The sequence below is a fragment of the Schistocerca gregaria genome, unplaced genomic scaffold (assembly GCF_023897955.1).
Source record: "Schistocerca gregaria isolate iqSchGreg1 unplaced genomic scaffold, iqSchGreg1.2 ptg001048l, whole genome shotgun sequence".
Lineage (NCBI taxonomy): Eukaryota > Metazoa > Arthropoda > Insecta > Orthoptera > Acrididae > Schistocerca > Schistocerca gregaria.
The window spans coordinates 1-5,000 of NW_026062394.1; the positions used below are offsets into that span (position 1 = coordinate 1).

Consider the following 5,000-nt stretch of genomic DNA (forward strand, 5'->3'; position numbering starts at 1 on the left):
ACACTAGATCGCGTGTTCCGTTGTTGAGCGGTTGTTCACGCTGGAGGTGAATCTGTGATGGCGACGATCGGTACAGCTATTAACCGGTTGTTTCAGCGGTACCCGCCACATCCACACACGTGACTAGGCCCATGTGGGTATGAAGCGATACGCGGCGGTGGCTTGGTGGGACTGTTCCCGGCCGGTGAAGGGGGGCCGCCCGGCGTGTTGGCCGCGCGCTGCGTGGGCGCACGCGCAACAGCCGGCTGGTGGGGGGGCGCCGAGTGGCAGGAGCGCCAGCCGACGGGCCCGGCAGGCGGCGCAGCTACGCTGCGGCGCACCCTGCACGCGGCGCCTGGCGGCCAAAGTTGGTTCAGCCGAGCCCGGTGCGAAGCGCGGTGGACATCTGCAGTGTGCTGGTCTGATTGAGGACTGTGTGCGTTGAGGATGCGCCGCCGCCTGGCACTCGGCGCCGCGACGCCGTCTGCTGCTCGGTCGCCCCAGCGGTTCTCGCAGGTGGTTTGTATCGCAGTTGTGCGGACGTGTTGGCGCGTGCGCTGTGCTGGGAGAGTTCGCTTCTGCACCCAAGTGGGGCTTTGCCCTTGTGTGGCGCTGGCGTTGGAGCTGCCGGTCACCATAGGTGGCGCGTGTTGTCTCCCGCCGGCAATGCCACGACAGCACGCTCCCGGGCCTCTGTCGGCAGCGGCAAGCTCAGTTGGGAGCAAGGGGTGTTCGCACTAAAACCGTCTACTCGCCTAACTCCGGGCGATTGCGCCTCTCTCGAAACCGACCAAGTACCTAGGACGGCGCTGCGCGCCGCCGGGACCTGAGAGGGTTTCGAGGTGTATCGTGCAGGGGAGCTCGGCCTCCTCCTGTTTGCAGAATAATTGAGCGGACGCTTGCGTGTTCGCGCGGGCCCCCGGGACACACTCCCGGGCGGCCGGCTGCTCAGCTCTAGTTGACGCAGCTCCCTGGTTGATCCTGCCAGTAGTCATATGCTTGTCTCAAAGATTAAGCCATGCATGTCTCAGTACAAGCCGCATTAAGGTGAAACCGCGAATGGCTCATTAAATCAGTTATGGTTCCTTAGATCGTACCCACGTTACTTGGATAACTGTGGTAATTCTAGAGCTAATACATGCAAACAGAGTCCCGACCAGAGATGGAAGGGACGCTTTTATTAGATCAAAACCAATCGGATTGGCTTGTCTGGTCCGTTTGCCTTGGTGACTCTGAATAACTTTGGGCTGATCGCACGGTCCTCGTACCGGCGACGCATCTTTCAAATGTCTGCCTTATCAACTGTCGATGGTAGGTTCTGCGCCTACCATGGTTGTAACGGGTAACGGGGAATCAGGGTTCGATTCCGGAGAGGGAGCCTGAGAAACGGCTACCACATCCAAGGAAGGCAGCAGGCGCGCAAATTACCCACTCCCGGCACGGGGGAGGTAGTGACGAAAAATAACGATACGGGACTCATCCGAGGCCCCGTAATCGGAATGAGTACACTTTAAATCCTTTAACGAGTATCTATTGGAGGGCAAGTCTGGTGCCAGCAGCCGCGGTAATTCCAGCTCCAATAGCGTATATTAAAGTTGTTGCGGTTAAAAAGCTCGTAGTTGGATTTGTGTCCCACGCTGTTGGTTCACCGCCCGTCGGTGTTTAACTGGCATGTATCGTGGGACGTCCTGCCGGTGGGGCGAGCCGAAGGGGTGCTTTCGCGTCCCGAGGCGGACCCCGTTTAAATCCTACCAGGGTGCTCTTTGTTGAGTGTCTCGGTGGGCCGGCACGTTTACTTTGAACAAATTAGAGTGCTTAAAGCAGGCAAGCCCGCCTGAATACTGTGTGCATGGAATAATGGAATAGGACCTCGGTTCTATTTTGTTGGTTTTCGGAACCCGAGGTAATGATTAATAGGGACAGGCGGGGGCATTCGTATTGCGACGTTAGAGGTGAAATTCTTGGATCGTCGCAAGACGAACAGAAGCGAAAGCATTTGCCAAGTATGTTTTCATTAATCAAGAACGAAAGTTAGAGGTTCGAAGGCGATCAGATACCGCCCTAGTTCTAACCATAAACGATGCCAGCCAGCGATCCGCCGCAGTTCCTCCGATGACTCGGCGGGCAGCCTCCGGGAAACCAAAGCTTTTGGGTTCCGGGGGAAGTATGGTTGCAAAGCTGAAACTTAAAGGAATTGACGGAAGGGCACCACCAGGAGTGGAGCCTGCGGCTTAATTTGACTCAACACGGGAAACCTCACCAGGCCCGGACACCGGAAGGATTGACAGATTGATAGCTCTTTCTTGATTCGGTGGGTGGTGGTGCATGGCCGTTCTTAGTTGGTGGAGCGATTTGTCTGGTTAATTCCGATAACGAACGAGACTCTAGCCTGCTAACTAGTCGCGTGACATCCTTCGTGCTGTCAGCGATTACTTTTCTTCTTAGAGGGACAGGCGGCTTCTAGCCGCACGAGATTGAGCAATAACAGGTCTGTGATGCCCTTAGATGTTCTGGGCCGCACGCGCGCTACACTGAAGGAATCAGCGTGTCTTCCTAGGCCGAAAGGTCGGGGTAACCCGCTGAACCTCCTTCGTGCTAGGGATTGGGGCTTGCAATTGTTCCCCATGAACGAGGAATTCCCAGTAAGCGCGAGTCATAAGCTCGCGTTGATTACGTCCCTGCCCTTTGTACACACCGCCCGTCGCTACTACCGATTGAATGATTTAGTGAGGTCTTCGGACTGGTACGCGGCATCGACTCTGTCGTTGCCGATGCTACCGGAAAGATGACCAAACTTGATCATTTAGAGGAAGTAAAAGTCGTAACAAGGTTTCCGTAGGTGAACCTGCGGAAGGATCATTACCGACTAGACTGCATGTCTTTCGATGTGCGTGTCGTGTCGCGCAACACGCTACCTGTACGGCAGTGGCCGTGCGCCGCGTGCGGAACCACGCGTGCCTCTCAAAACTAGCGGAAGTGTTGTTGTTGTTGTGTGGTACGAGCGCTGAAGCTCTGGAGCGGCTGGCCTGCGGTACCTGGCGCCTGGCGCCGGTTTTGAATGACGTTCGCCCGAGTGCCTGTCCGCTCCGGTGTGGAGCCGTACGACGCCCATCGGCTGTGAGGCCGTTGGACACAAAAAAAATAGTGGAACAGGGGCCGTCAGACGCCTCAGTCCCGCAAATGCTACTGTCTTGAAAGAGACAGTGGGAGACTGAAAAGGAAAAGATCACCCAGGACGGTGGATCACTCGGCTCGTGGGTCGATGAAGAACGCAGCAAATTGCGCGTCGACATGTGAACTGCAGGACACATGAACATCGACGTTTCGAACGCACATTGCGGTCCATGGATTCCGTTCCCGGGCCACGTCTGGCTGAGGGTCGGCTACGTATACTGAAGCGCGCGGCGTTTGTCCCGCTTCGGAGACGTGGGAGTGTCGTGGTCGCCTGTGTGGCCGGCCGCGTCTCCTTAAACGTGCGATGCGCGCCCGTCGCCTGGCGGTTCGCATACCGGTACTTTCTCGGTAGCGTGCACAGCCGGCTGGCGGTGTGGCGTGCGACACCTCGTACAACGACCTCAGAGCAGGCGAGACTACCCGCTGAATTTAAGCATATTACTAAGCGGAGGAAAAGAAACTAACAAGGATTCCCCCAGTAGCGGCGAGCGAACAGGGAAGAGTCCAGCACCGAACCCCGCAGGCTGCCGCCTGTCGTGGCATGTGGTGTTTGGGAGGGTCCACTACCCCGACGCCTCGCGCCGAGCCCAAGTCCAACTTGAATGAGGCCACGGCCCGTAGAGGGTGCCAGGCCCGTAGCGGCCGGTGCGAGCGTCGGCGGGACCTCTCCTTCGAGTCGGGTTGCTTGAGAGTGCAGCTCCAAGTGGGTGGTAAACTCCATCTGAGACTAAATATGACCACGAGACCGATAGCGAACAAGTACCGTGAGGGAAAGTTGAAAAGAACTTTGAAGAGAGAGTTCAAAAGTACGTGAAACCGTTCTGGGGTAAACGTGAGAAGTCCGAAAGGTCGAACGGGTGAGATTCACGCCCATCCGGCCACTGGCCCCCGCCCTCGGCAGATGGGGCCGGCCGCCCGCGCGGAGCAATCCGCGGCGGGGTCGTGTCCGGTTGCCTTTCCACTCGCCGCGGGGTGGGGCCGTTCCGGTGTGCGGTGGGCCGCACTTCTCCCCTAGTAGGACGTCGCGACCCGCTGGGTGCCGGCCTACGGCCCGGGTGCGCAGCCTGTCCTTCCGCGGGCCTCGGTTCGCGTCTGTTGGGCAGAGCCCCGGTGTCCTGGCTGGCTGCTCGGCGGTATATCTGGAGGAGTCGATTCGCCCCTTTGGGCGCTCGGGCTCCCGGCAAGCGCGCGCGGTTCTTCCCGGATGACGGACCTACCTGGCCCGGCCCCGGACCCGCGCCGCTGTTGGCTCGGGATGCTCTCGGGCGGAATAATCGCTCCCGTCAGCGGCGCTTCAGCTTTGGACAATTTCACGACCCGTCTTGAAACACGGACCAAGGAGTCTAACATGTGCGCGAGTCATTGGGCTGTACGAAACCTAAAGGCGTAATGAAAGTGAAGGTCTCGCCTTGCGCGGGCCGAGGGAGGATGGGGCTTCCCCGCCCTTCACGGGGCGGCGGCCTCCGCACTCCCGGGGCGTCTCGTCCTCATTGCGAGGTGAGGCGCACCTAGAGCGTACACGTTGGGACCCGAAAGATGGTGAACTATGCCTGGCCAGGACGAAGTCAGGGGAAACCCTGATGGAGGTCCGTAGCGATTCTGACGTGCAAATCGATCGTCGGAGCTGGGTATAGGGGCGAAAGACTAATCGAACCATCTAGTAGCTGGTTCCCTCCGAAGTTTCCCTCAGGATAGCTGGTGCTCGTACGAGTCTCATCCGGTAAAGCGAATGATTAGAGGCCTTGGGGCCGAAACGACCTCAACCTATTCTCAAACTTTAAATGGGTGAGATCTCCGGCTTGCTTGATATGCTGAAGCCGCGAGCAAACGACTCGGATCGGAGTGCC

At 58.3% G+C, this 5,000-nt stretch overlaps 3 non-coding genes across 3 annotated transcripts in view; all 3 read left to right on the forward strand.

Moving 5' to 3' along the window:
• Window positions 1-947: 947 nt before the first annotated feature.
• LOC126327454 (small subunit ribosomal RNA) lies at window positions 948-2,841 on the forward strand. The gene has a single exon (XR_007561270.1). It is a non-coding gene; the product is annotated as a small subunit ribosomal RNA (ribosomal RNA).
• Window positions 2,842-3,206: 365 nt separating this feature from the next.
• LOC126327396 (5.8S ribosomal RNA) lies at window positions 3,207-3,361 on the forward strand. Its single transcript, XR_007561219.1, has one exon. It is a non-coding gene; the product is annotated as a 5.8S ribosomal RNA (ribosomal RNA).
• A 188-nt stretch (window positions 3,362-3,549) lies between these two features.
• The window catches only part of LOC126327397 (large subunit ribosomal RNA), a 4,222-nt gene continuing 2,771 nt past the window's right edge, over window positions 3,550-5,000 (forward strand). The window contains exon 1 of the ribosomal RNA XR_007561220.1: window positions 3,550-5,000. This exon is cut by the window's right edge and continues 2,771 nt beyond it. This is a non-coding gene — a ribosomal RNA (large subunit ribosomal RNA).